The 14,248-nt window shown below is 39.4% G+C and overlaps 1 pseudogene; it reads right to left on the bottom strand.

The window, feature by feature from the left end:
- Nucleotides 1-3,216: 3,216 nt before the first annotated feature.
- LOC149106101 (uncharacterized) lies at nt 3,217-4,940 on the bottom strand (annotated as a pseudogene).
- Nucleotides 4,941-14,248: the final 9,308 nt, after the last annotated feature.

The raw sequence follows: 14,248 nt of genomic DNA, 5'->3' as shown, positions 1-14,248 counted from the left end.
TGTAAATCCAAAATTCCCTGTGGACCTTGATTTTCACTATGCTAATCAGTTTCGTCTGCTCCTGCACGCTTTTTACAGAGAAAATTTCAATATTTTGTTGGCCGACCGTCGAGCAGTGAACGTTTTGGTAAAATGTGTGACGGAGAATTTTAAAGAAACCCTGGCAGATTAATGTAACTTGGAGAACAATAATTTGTTCTGCTGTACCAAAAAAAGTTAGCGCGATTTATATGCTTTCATATTCCTCGTCGAGTGCAATTTGTATGTGAAATTCACGCGGATAGAGAGGAAATGGCGACTCAATATAGCGTGGCATTTACTGGAAGTTTTATGAGCAGAAGCAAGCAGGATATTATTCAAAAGGTAAAGTAATCATTCAATATAGCGGTCTCAGTTATCTGTATCGTTTATAAACTAAAATAACTTGGGATGTGATCGACAAGCTAGCTTTCAAGAAATTGGAGGGGAAGGGACTGAGGGGGACGAAGGCAGTACAGAGGGGTCGTCAGACAAGATCTGAGTTATAGAGGAGACTCAGAGGGTGGGCGAGGGATTAAGAAGGACCGGGATAACGAGATTGCAGGTGCAAAATGTACTCATGAATATAAATTTAGTGTTTGAATCAGCCAAGTTCAAGTCTTTTCTTCTGGTTATTTATTTATTTATTTTTTTGCCCGTCTCTAACCTCTACAAAGGTTCATGAACTGGAGGAAGTACAAAACTGAGCATGATGCATCCAAATATATATAGTCCCCTTGCGCAGCAAGTCAGTCATTTTTTCTTATTTAAATAACCTATTTAGTACAGCCATCCCGTTAATACGGCCAGATATTTGTGGCCTGTTGCTGAGTGACCAGATTAATGGGGTTCCACTAGAAGTATTAACACCTGGTGGGATTTACTTTGTTGAAGCACTAGAAATGTACCACATATACCGGAATCAATACGAATGTAAAATTTGTAAAAGTTTAACAATTCTAGTTAGGCAACTGACTTGGACAAACGAAAAATACCAATGAGTGATCTAGAGGATGACACATTTTAGCTCACAGTGAAATAACAGTTATTTTTCACCCCATGTAAGGGAATCCAAGATGGTCTTGGATTCCGGATTCTACCTCAGTGGATTCCAGATTGCAAAAGTTGTTGGATTCCAGATATTATTTTCTAGTACTGCTTATCTTCGTATTTCGTTTCCTGTGAATGACCTGATAGGCGTATTTTTTTTCTTGCAGGACTTTTGTAGGAAACGAACGCGGTCGCGTTTCTTCTACCGAATTGCACATTTTTATGCCAAAAAAATGATTCTATATTAAGTTCATTTATTCAACGAGTCTTTCCTTAAATTAGGCACTGTTGGATGGTGTTGTGTGACTATGTGGTATTGTGTTCTATTTAAGAATCTACTTCCTCTCTTCGGAAACTCATCTGAGAGAAGCGAGGGGAAATACTTACAGTAGAGGTCGCTTCCGTCCCCTCGTGTAATTAATAACAAAATATCTTGATAACAGCTTACGTGTGGGCGTGGTTTAAATTCTCTAATATTCTCCTCAAAATGTGTTTTTGAAGAGTTAATTCGAAGTGATCTTTTCTCCTTTCCAGAGCTCCCTAGGAGAGGGGGAGATAGAAAAAGAAGTAAGATTTCACACAGGGACGATGGGAAGAGCAAAAACGGCAACCGAAACTGCTTCTCTCAGGATGACCCCGAAATTGTGTTTTGCCCCCGATGATTGTCGCGCTTGAAGGACAACAGATCTTTTGCGCGCAAATAGTGCAAGAAAATGCCAACGCCCAACGTCGAAACTAACACGTAGCTTTTATCTTTCTAAAAGTATCGTTCATGTCACAGCCGATAAAAACAAAACAGAAATAGCTCCACCACAGCAGACAGTATGTTATGATGATATGCGCTAGTGATGCGGAGTAGAGTTTATCGCGATTAGCACGAATTACTAGTGCAGCAAACACCAGAGGAATATTTACAAGACACCCAGTTAGATCAACAGGCCAGGGCCACCAAAATAAGTCTTGCGGTCTTGCTAAACAAGGTTGGCATCTTGACGATGGTAAAAAGGGCCCTTGAGGTGCCAAATCCACCAATCAGGCCGATCACAACGAGAGTAAGCCCACTGACAATTCTACCTGAAAGTGTTAGGTGTTCGAGTACTTTTGAAGTGTTGGTAAAATTGTTAGATTCTTTCTGAAGATTTCAGCTACTTATAATATCAGCCAGTGAATTATTCACTGATCTTAACAAGACAAAACTTTAACAGGGTTCAGGAAATCAATTTAGTAAGCAACCGTTAGAAAGCGTTTCTTTTTTTGTAAGCCGAAACTTGAGTTCTGACAGTACAAAGGAATCATCTTGCTGACGAAATACATTTAGAGTTCTTCTACTCGGATTGTACCACATAGATCTAATAAATTGTATATTCCCAGGAATTAGCTGTCATGCAAATCACGCGTCAATACACAAGTTTAAAAACGGCACAAAATTAAATTTCCGCGCTGGACGCTTTGTTTTCCCAAACGTTTCTTGAAACTAAACATCCCCAAGTGGTTTGCATCACTTATTGACTGGTGTTATACTTGATAGGAAGAGAAAGGAATGGAAGATTTGTTCATGAGTGCTTCAAGAAATTGCCAGAATTAAGGAAATAAACTTAACTAGGAAGCGTATCTTGTTTGTAAGCTAAAATTTGAGTTCTGACAGTACAAGGTAATCTTCTTGCTGACGAAATACATTCAAAGTTCTTCAAAATTTGCAAGCACACGTTAGTGCTCAACAATCAAAATTATTGATTTTTCGAAACTGTCGGATATTGTCATCCACTTCTACGGTGAAGTGAAGCTAAAATGGCAAAGTGGCCAAATGGACAAGTAAACAGTCAAGCGAAAAGTTTAGTTCATATCTCCACCAAAACAGGAAAATGGAGATATTTCTTTAATTGTTTCAAACGTCATTTCAGTTAACGAGTCCGGAGAACGGGGTATAAAAGAGAGCAGAAATGTAGTGACGGATCCAGAGGTAACGTATGCAATGTATGTAATTTTATTTACCCACGGAGCACCAAGGAGTTCACAAGAACGCCTTCAGAAATGCCCGTGTAATCAAGGATCGAATTGAAATTTGGAAATGTTGGTTTTTGAGGAGAGGGGGAAACCGGAGTACCCGGAGAAGAACCTCTCGGAGCAGAGTAGAAAACCAACAACAAACTCAACCAACATATAACGTCGTGTCCGGAAATCGAACCCGGGACACATTCGTGGGAGGCGAGCGCTCTCACCGCTGCACCATTCCTGCTCCCCTTAAATAAAGGGGAGCAGCGATAGCGCAGTATAAAGGGGGAGGGGTGATAAGGGTATAGGGTGATAGCGGTGGGGTAGGGGTGAAAAACGTTCAACGCCCCCTGGATCCGCCACTGGAACGCCCTAATTGGTGAAGAAATCCTCCCACTCGTACACGACAGCCTTGTCTTGTTTGTCTCCCCAGGACTCGCTATCGCTGTCGTCTGACGCGTGGTAGGTTTCTAATTCTTGAAGATCAGCGCGGATTTCGTCTTCCTCCTGTTTTAGCCTTCGTGCCATCTACAAATTGGAAGAAAACATTTTAAGAACCGCACCTTGACCTTTCAGTTTAAAATAGATGGGCTGAAAAAAATAGACATCTAAATTGTTAGTTAAAATTATCATTTTATTCCTGAGTCACACATCTGACGGATCAAAAAAATGTTAGCAAATTAGTTAATTAGATTATTCTTGACTAAAGAGTAACATTGAAGAAAGCTTACTCTGTCTTTGATTTTCTTGGTGTATTTTCCTCGCAGTTTATTCTGCCTGTCAATCTTCTGCTGACGTTTCTCCTTCCTTTTCAAGGTCTCGTCCACCTTCCGTTTGATAGAGGATTGAAGTTGCGTCTTAGCAAAGGCTTGAGCCGCGGCAATCCTGCTTCTATTCCGTGACGCTCTGTTCCCCGCTTGCTTCTTCTTCTCCATTTCCTCATTCCGCTTGGTGTCGGCTGCTGCCTGCTTAGCTGCAATTTTGGCTGCGGTAGCTTGGGCGGACGTCTCCGCGGGGTGTGGTCGGCTAACTCCAGCCCTACTGCGCGCGCACTCTCGGATGCGCTGCAATTCCTTTAAGTTTCCTCTCCTCAGCAGCGCGCATTTTCTCTTTCATATCCTGCAAGGTGGGTTCAGGCGCCACCTTCCGCTTTCTAAACCGTCGCGGAACTCTAGCAGGCGGGAAGACAGTCTTCTTGTCTCCAACAGGAATGTCGAAAGCGACTGCGGTTTTCACCTTTTGTGGGAGAGTGGAGTCAGTTGAGCTGAGTGGCTGGACAGCGCGGACAGTATTGGAACTTGAAGAATTGCCGTAAGCTTGGAATGCGAGGATTTCAAACGCAGTATCCACTAGTTGCCGATTACGGTCTGCAGCGCGAAGCCTGTTATTCATATTTCTTCGCACGGGTGGCGCACTGACTCTTTCGTTGGCCAATGCGCGCAAGGCAGCTTCTATTTCTTCTTGCGAGGAATCATCAGACTGGCTTGAACTGTCCTCGCTGAGTGAACTTTTGCTCCGGACTGCCGCCAAAGAATGGACACTGGATTCACCCTGTTGTTCTTCGTCTTTCCAGAACTCTCGGTCCTGAAAACATGCCGCGTCTTGGTTGGCAAGCTCCATTTTACTCACGACTCGTCGCGGCTCCGTGAAAATCATCATTGCTGGATCGATCTTGTTGTTTGCAGATTTAAACTTTGACAGCAGCGACCCACACATCTTGCGCAATCCAACTTTGATAACAATGTATAAAAAAAACCTCAGAAATATTTGTTGTACAACTGCTGTTTGCAACGCGCACAAAAACCGTGTCAACAAGTTTCCAAAATGAACAAACTTCTTGTTGCCTCGGATTCGTTTATTACGTGCGAAGACGTCAGCATTTAATTTGACGTATCATGCGAATAAAATTAATGGCTTTTCAATTTTTTTTTCGGTGATTGATTTAACATTGTCAACTTTACTGGTAGGAAATGTGCGTTTTTCGCACGCTTTGTCTTGCTTACCATTGGTCAACTTCCGATTTCTAAAATACTTGTTACAACAAGAACATAAGGCAACAGGATCGAACATGAACTTATAGTCCACTGACAGGGGTCGAACGCACTGCGCGCGCGCAGTTACAACTTTTGTCGTTTTCTCTTAATTGGAAGGAAAAATCAACTTAATATGGTACGTCGCATATGCATGGAGAATGTAATTTCTGTGGCTCGCAATTGCTTATACCGTAGAATTCCGAAAATAACGGCTCCCCGAAAGTAACGTTAATTTTTTCCCTTCCTATTGAGCCCCGAAAGTAATGGTCCCCCCCCCTCCCGAAAATAGCGGCCCACCCAAAAGTAGCGGCCCTTTGAAGAAGTCACTAAAAGGGGAAGTCTCTGTTCTCAACCGCGGGTCATGCGGCCTGATGGAACAGCCTGACCGCAGGACTGAACATTGACTTGAAGAGCTATCTGTGATTTAATTTATTCCGAAATTGACTGAATTTTAGAGTCAAATGATTTGCTGTAGGGTAATCAGTTGCATTGCGATATAATGCGATCATTATACTTTCGATTCGCTCACAGTACCAACCGGTTTAGGGCCTTTTTCTTGTTTATACGGCTGCTTTGTTTATGTGGGTAGTTAGTAACATACATAAACGGAACGTTTAATTTCTTTTGTTACAAGCCCGCTTTGTCTGAAACGACTGTTACTGAACAAACGGTTTTTAGCCATCCGAAAGTAACGGCTACACGTAAGTAACGGCTACCCGAAAGCAGCAGCCCCTTTTGGCTGCTAAATCCGAAAGTAACGGGGGCCGTTACTATCGGAATTCTACGATATAACGGTTTCTTGCATATGAATTTCCTTTCAAAGTCGCGCAAACTTCGAGGCCGCGATGGTTGCACCAACATCGCATAAATAGTCAATTCATGTGTCTGTCCTCTTATTGACAATGAAAATTAGCGAAAATTTCTGCGGTTATCAAAAAATGATCGATTAAAAGTTATCAATATTTTTCGGGTGAATGCAAACTGTTTTGAAATTTCACTAGCTTGGTCGTTCGTTAACATGTTAGTTAAAAAACTTTACCAAAGGAAAACCAAAATCAGAATTAAAAATGAAGGGGAAAAAAAGAGAAATGCAAACAAACAACACATCAGATCGAGGCCCCAGCCTGGGCGAAGAAATCCTCTGGCAAACCAAACAAGTGTAATGCAAGCGTAACGCTAGATCAAGTGTACAGGATATATTTTCACTTCCGTTATATGCTAGTTTTTAATCTTCTCATTGTGATCCCTAGATTTTTCTTATCTTAGGGTGACATTTAGGTTTTTGGGGCATCATTATTTACAACCGTCTATCAAAAGGGTTACCTAAAACTCTGGATTGTTGTACAGTTTTATAGAATTCCATGTCTTCCATTTAAGGAACTTTTACGCCGCTCTGTATTTCAGAATAAGACAATTTTAAGTTTAAGGACGTTCGTGCGAAAATTTACCATTCGATAGATTTTTTTTTCAAATTTTTACTGCGGTCAGATAATGAGTTACTTGTGTAAGAAATGCAAAAAAAATTGGAGGTCGCCGACTTCGTTTCAGAGACAAAGCGTGTGGAAAACTACCCTGATTTTGAAAAATTGGCGCACGTAATTCAGCATGGTCGACAGGGGTTTGCAGTTAAAAATATTGAAGGTGAGTCAACGGAGGCAAACGATCTTAGTCATATTTTGTAGAAGTGGGTCTGTTGCGTAAATAATTCCAAATTTTACCAACGTTTTCACAACGGAGCCTGGGAGCCTGTTATTTGTTGTCAAATTGGATTTAAACGCAACCGAGTTGCGTGAACAGAGGGCTTGGACACTAACAAATTAAAATAAAATGCTAAAAACAGCCGGCCTGTCAAATGCTTGAGTCTTCAAGGTCTACATCCCAGTCCTCGTAAAAAAAACAACTAAATAAATAAAATAAGGTGTCTTGAACCTGTACAGCGTGGTCGAAACTCGTATTTCCAAAATCACTACCACCAAACGCCGTCAATGGTTGTCAATTCATCGTCAGATTTGTGCCTGCCTTTCGTAGCCAAAATTGATTAACCCGCAAGTTGCCTGAACCATATCCATCTACCTATCTATCTACCTCCCACAGGAATATTACATTAGGAACGCAAAGAATGGTTACACAGGAATGTCTTATACAGGAAAGGACCGAAGTCACAACATTACCTCGCGTCCATGTGACTTTGGTCACATGGAAACGAGACAATTTTTATTTCCCTCTCCCCAATCTCCGCGCGCTTTATGTTGCTGTTCTCGCCTTCTCGCAAGCACGGTTAATCTAAACTCAACCTTTGGCTTCCTAACATGCACACCAAGACCGGCGTAGATTTTCGTAGTGCTAACTAGTTTTTCTAAGCCAGAAAAATGCCGAAATTTATTTCAGAAATGTGAAAAAGCCAGCAAACCCCCTTATGGGTTTTATACGGTTTTATTAAGAAAATAATCCTTTACAGTTTTCAGGGTGTTTTCAGTACCCGGGAACGTGTGAAAGCTTTGGGATGGAAGAGACTTTTTGCTTCCCGTTAATGTGTGCATGACCTTTAATACTAGTTCCAGACAAAAATATTACAAATGGTATTTATAAGCTTAATAAGTCTTATGTATTTCTGCTCAGTAATGCTTTCATATAAGGTTACATGTTAAATTAAACCAAGCTTAGTTAAACTAGCTCTACAGTCCACAACTTACCTGACTTTGTCAGATTGTGTTGCCCTTGAAGATATCCAAACGAATTATCCAAATTAGCACGAGCCCCCCCCCCCCCCATGGTTGGTAAAGGGGACCCTCTACCAGCTATGTCCCCCCCCCCCAACCCAAATCCAAGAGAAATTCTAGTTTTGGTTCATATTTTCCATTAGAATTGGCTTATGAGACCATCGCTCCTCTTAGAATTTCCATTAACCTTCAGCCCCTTGCAATGGGGTCATTGAGGATATTTCCTGGAACCATGCGCTCATTCTGTAAGAGTGTTTATCTAGGTATTGGGTCATCATTAATTCCTTGAGACTGCACGTGCAATCTAGTTATCGATAGATGTGGGAGGTTGGAGAGCATGAAAACAGTGAAAGAATTAATAGAAGAGTATTCAGAGCAGTGGTAAGTGTAGCCTTCAGGTTTACTGAGCAGAGAGGAGAGTGAGGTACTAAAGTAATTCCAACATGACATCATTTATATGGTCTATAAGATTGCTATGTAATTAAGCTATACCATATACAGTCGAACCTCCTGTTGCGACCACCTCTCGTAAGCGACCTCTCCTCAGCGACCAGTTTTCCAAAAAGACAAAAGTTTCCAAGTCAAATAACTATATTTTTAACCTCTTGTAAGCGACCACCTCTCGTAAGCGACCACGACCACTTTTAGAAATAAAAGTTTGAAATTTTCTTTGTTTTTAACCTCCCGTTAGCGACCACTTGACAGATGATAGAGCGTAAGTTGGATAGTAAGGTTTTGTTGCATTATCGCATTCCTGAGTAGTGCAAGAGACGGAAATTTCTCAATGGGAAGTACAGGATTTTTTCTCGAAATTGACTTTTCACATGAATAAAACATTAAAACATGGGGTAAGCCTCTGTAGTTACCATATGCTAATGAGGCAAAATTTTGACCCAATATAGCCTAAGCTTTCGCAAGCGACCACCCCCCGTTGGCGACCACGTAGGCTTGACATTTTGGGTGGTCGCTTACGGGAGGTTCGACTATATTCACAAACACTGCTCAAGGCTATCATTTTGCAGGTAAAAATAAAAATGTTTATGCCACCCCTTCTAACCGAATGAAGACTTCTCTTGAGTTTTCATGTGACATGAAACTGTGAACCATCCCTTTCACAAAGAACTTGTTTTGTTATTTTACTGATTTTAATACATGTGCAAACAGCAGATAATTTAACATGTTAAGCTTGTAAAGCCAGGTTGTTAACATGATCTGTGTAATTCTACAGCGTTTATAAATATGTTCTCCTTTGAGTTAATATCATCCACCTGATAGGTATCTTTTAATTGTTTTTCTCCTCCAGGTTGAAAAAAATCTCATCCATCAAGTACAGTACTCTTTGACCAGAAGGCATATAGAAAAGAATGCAGTCAGATAAGTATCTGCCCAACTTCATTCTGTATTTAACAAAAAGATACATTACTGCTGACAGAGCAGCAATCATGAATTAAACAAATTGTTGTGAAGTTGTTAACTGAACCCTGAAGGGATATGGTCTGGTCCCGTGATAGCAATCCGGAAGAAAATGGACACAGTCATTAACTGACGAAGAAAAACTTTTATACTTTTATTTCTGACAGAGACTATTTCAGTTTAGTTGTTTACTAAAAGTAAAATAATAAAGTAAGGAACCTGCTTATTTTGTTCATCAATCCAGTACAAATATTAAAAAAAAAGTTCAATAAGGGCCACCTGAATATGTACATGGTTTAGCTCCATGAAATTCTCCCTAGAGATTCTTGATTTTTGTTTTCAATCAAGAACAACTCTTTAAAAAAGTTCAACAAAGGATGCATGAATAATGGCATGGTCAGTTCCACCAAATTTGCCACCAGAGTGTCTTGATAATAGATCTAGTTGATCTCGCTGGCAACTTTTGGGAAAATTGTAGATTTGATTTTTGATGCAAAGACTCAGGTGCTATATCCAAGTGGCCAGCACAAAATTGTTTAAGAACAGCTGGACAGTATGCCCTGCTAGTGGATCTTGAGCTCTGTACTAGAGATAGATGGGTGTAAGAATTGGTCCACAAGGGAGCTGGTTCCACCCTGCAAATGCTCTTCCTGAGTTTTGATCTGTGAAGCATAGGCTGGTCCACATCCAAATTGCCGGCACAAATGAAAATTCTGTTTAGGAACAATTCGGACTATCTGCATGCACTGAATGGATCTTGAGCTTCGTACAAGAGATATTGGGTGTAAGAACTGGCCCACAAGGGAGCTTGTTCCACCCTGCAAATTCTCTTCCTGAGTTACCTGATCTGTGAAGCATAGACTCGTCCTACATCCAAATTGCCGGTACAAGATAAGATAGGAATAATTGGACTGTCCGTATGTGCTGAATGGATCGTAAGCTTTGTACAAGAGATTGGTGTTGGAGGTGACCTGCAAAGGAGTTGATTCCATCAAAGATATTTATTTTTATTTATTTATTTTATTTATTTATTTTATTTAACATATTCTCTCCAGATGGGCCTAGTGATCCTACATAAAAGCATTAATCATATTATAAAAACTTGTCAGTTCTGAATTTGGGCTGTCAGTATGATTAAAACTGATTTTGAATGATAGCTTAAGTATTGACTGAAAAGAAAGAGGAATACGCCTTTTACATGTAAATAACTTTTTTAACTTCCACAGGTGTTAAGATCAGAGGTATTCAACTTAGCCAAAATGTTGAACACAAGAATCTTTAGTTAATCGCCAAAATGCAGGTAAGCTCTCTAAAGTGACTTCAGGCTGACTGAAAATAGGTCTGCTTTGTGTACATGTGGAACAGCCTTAATTATCATTTACCCACATTTGGGTTTGTTAAAATTCTTCAGATAGCTAAATTGATGTTTGGAAATATTTTCAAAATTTCCAATATTGGAAATTTATCATGCTGTAAGTTTGCAATCTAAGGTTCCATGTAAGGAATTTTAACGTTGCATGTTTTTGCCAGCTTGACACAAAATTTTTCTGTGAGGTATTTTTTGTATTAAGACTCTGGCTTGTAATCTTATTGCAAACTAGTTAGAAACTAACTAGGCAGAGGTTTTATTCAATTACAAATCAATTTTTTTTTTTCAGTAGAAATATTTTTTACTCAGGACAAAAATTATTTCCCAGTACAAAAAAGAACTGCCTTTTGTTTCACAAGAGCGCAAAGGTGCAGTTGTGGCTCAGATGAAATACCCGCAGTAAATCTTGAAGCCAATTGCCACTCGGTAGTAAAGGGCAATAATACAGCAACAAAAATACATCCGATAATTTACATTGAATAAACAAATGATATTTTGTATTGGATTTTTGTCCTGATAAGAAAAACGTACCTCCAGACTAAATGTATTTCTATGTTTTTACGGATATAAATATTATTGTACTGACTGTAGTCATTTTTGGTCTGTAACAAACTTTTGTTCTGTAATGAATATTTTACAGTAATAATACTGAACAAATTCCTATCAGTCAGTTAAAAACCAAATCATAGTCCAACACCTTTATTTTGTGTTTGAGGCATTTTGACATTTTACATTGATTATTTGTGTTTTAGATTTTTTTGTAAAAGTAGTATTTAGCGGTTTAGTTAAATTACTGTTGCAACAAACAGTAATGGCAAGTAAAAGTAGATTTGTTTTCCTCATACTATCTACATTTTATTTGTGTTTAGTCTTGCCCTTTTATTTTAAAATGGCAACTTGATAACTAAGTCAGATAAGGATAAAACATTTATTTTTGTTAGGTATCAACAACGAGCATCTTCGAAGATTGAGAAGATGGTTTTCCAAGGTGTCCTGCACGCTGTTGGAAAAGCTCCTTGAGTAAGATAGTTGTGAACATGTTTACTGCTGTGCACGTGGATTTGAGTGTGGGTGAAGTATCCTAAGTTTATCAAATTTCAAATGTCTGACAAAATAGTTTAGACTGGATCAGTCAATGGGACAAAATTAGTGATCGCCATTTGCCGTTTTATTGTGAGATTTACTCATTAAGTCATTATGTTATCCCTCTGCCAGTTAAAGAAGAGAATCTCAACTTGGCAGCTGAAGGCAGATTTCCAGTCATATTTCTAGTAAGGATCTCGCGTCAGGGGTATGCAGCAGATGTGCTCCTTAAAATATCCAGACGAGACAGCTGGCTAGGATACCTGGGGGCTCTTATCCTCATTAATCTAACCCTGACTCTTGTTTCCTGTAGGTTGTATGACATAACAGCCCCCGCCCCCACCACACGGAAGGTGTAGAATCACCCCCTAGTGCGCTTAGTGTGTGCAAATTCTCTGTTGATGTCTGCTGGTTGGGAAATTTTGACAAGATTATTTTGGAAGCGGGGACATTTCAGGTAGCTAACCGTAACCACGCTTACAGATCTTTACCGGGCTTGAAATCCTGTTCACACATGTCAAAGAAAATTCATGTTGCCTCGATTACTCGTACGGTGACTGTTCGAAAAGCGTTTGGTTGGTTTACGTTTTTTAAGCATTCGAAGTTATTGAATTGGAAGTCGTAGTTGTTACACATCATGTAGTTTTGGAATATGTGTAAAACTGCTCTTTTGGCGAGAAATATTGGAAGACAGGAATGCAGAGAGTTGGGTGTAAGACTTGACCTGCCATTCAAAAGAGTTGAGTTCGCTAAGCAATACTCGTAGACCCGTGTATTTCTCTATCCGTGTGACAGACTGACCCCACAAGTACATAAAAGCGGTGCAAAATAGAAACTTACCCTGGTTTGAGTCTGGACTGTCTGCATGATTCAAATTGGTATTAAGCTATAGAGTTAGTGTAGATACGCCAGTTGAAAAGTGAATTAACACTCTGTTGAAATGATTTTGTTAATTTCTACAGGTTTAACAGTCAAGGTGACCAAAGATGTTCAAACGCGACAATCTTTCATCGGGGAGTTTCCAGAATATAGGTAGGCTTCTTTACCAACTTCAGCAAGACCAAAAATAGGTTCAAAATGCGGGTCCCTCATGTTTTAAGTTGCATTTTTATTTGAGAATTTTCAAACCACATGTTAAGGCCTCTCTGTAGACTTGTACACAGTGTTCTGGTTTTGATATTACCCATACATAAAAATTTTTAACGCGCTTTTATAAGCTGGTTTTGAAGCCATGTCGGCGTTATTTCCAGTCCATATAAATAAATTGAATGTGGCCACTTTCTGAACATGAAGTATATATTGCCAGATATTCTTTGCCTTTTTTCCTTCGCTTTAGAAGGTTGAATTTTACACCATAGAATTTATAGACATTTTTTAGGTACGGAAGGTTCGATCAATTTATTTCAGTTTATAAAAAGAAAAAAAGTTGTTCTGTTGGTCAGGACCGGGATTCGAACCTGCGACTCTCTGAAATACTATACGCTTCTTACCAAGAAACGCGCACCAATCCACTGCGCCAACCGGCTTTGACACAGTTGGGGAAGAAAAATTGACTGCCAATGCATACCAGTTTTAACAGCGCGCACAATGGTCAGCGGGAGAAACGAAAGAAGCGCACACAATGTTACTTTTGTACTGAACGTTTTCTTAGAGAAATTTTATCTTGCGACCATTCATTGAAAAAGATCTTGCTCATCTAGACACAAACGTTAAATTTCAAGGCTTGCTTTGAAGTATGTAAAATGTGGAACATGCAAGTCATTATAAATTTGTCAAATTTATATCTGTCGCAACCTTAGATAATAAAACGAATTTTACCATCAACATATTAACGGTGATAGGGAAAATAACGGTTGAGTTGTTTGTTTATGCTTTAGTAATTCTAAAGTTTAGTTTATTGCAGTGACTGTCAGTGAAATCGCACGTTATGCTAAAGAAAACGTAATAAATGTGTTTACCACAACCAGCGAACGGCACGATTTGCATCGTATTTGCGTTCATTCTTGCCAGCGCCGTTTATTTTCTTTATTTTTCTTTTCGGATAACAGTGAAATATTTTTATTTCCTTTTGTTTCGTTTAAGGCATCAACAGCGAACAGTTTTAAAGTTTGAGAGGACGGCTTCGGAAACCTTCTTGCTCGCTATCGGGAAAGTTCCTTTGGTATTTGTCTGTGAGCGTGAGGTAAGTCGTATTGTTAACTTGTTTAATCTGGATTTGAATATTTGAGTTATGCTTAATTTGACCTCGTTAATACCAAACCATTTAGTTAATTCTAGCTTATATCAAATTTAAAATCGCTGGCAAAAAAACTTAAGCTTCAGTTAAAAAAGCAAGGGTCAATGAGCAACTACTTGCTGTTTTGTTATGAGATTTATCCAAATCAGTAAATATTGAGAAGCATTCATACCAATAAAACTCGACAAGGATTAGTATTTTAAGTGCCAAAACTTCAACAGAGATGCAAACAAATTTCGCTACGACTAGTTTTTAGTAAATATTGTTTGGTTAGTTCCGCTACATTGATGTCTTTCCACTATTTGAACAAGTCTAAGTTGTTACAAATTATGTT

This window comes from Orbicella faveolata, unplaced genomic scaffold (assembly GCF_042242905.1).
Source record: "Orbicella faveolata isolate gen_17 unplaced genomic scaffold, um_ofav_v1 contig_3, whole genome shotgun sequence".
Classification (NCBI taxonomy): Eukaryota; Metazoa; Cnidaria; class Anthozoa; order Scleractinia; family Merulinidae; genus Orbicella; species Orbicella faveolata.
This window is presented reverse-complemented; position numbering and strand designations above follow the sequence as displayed.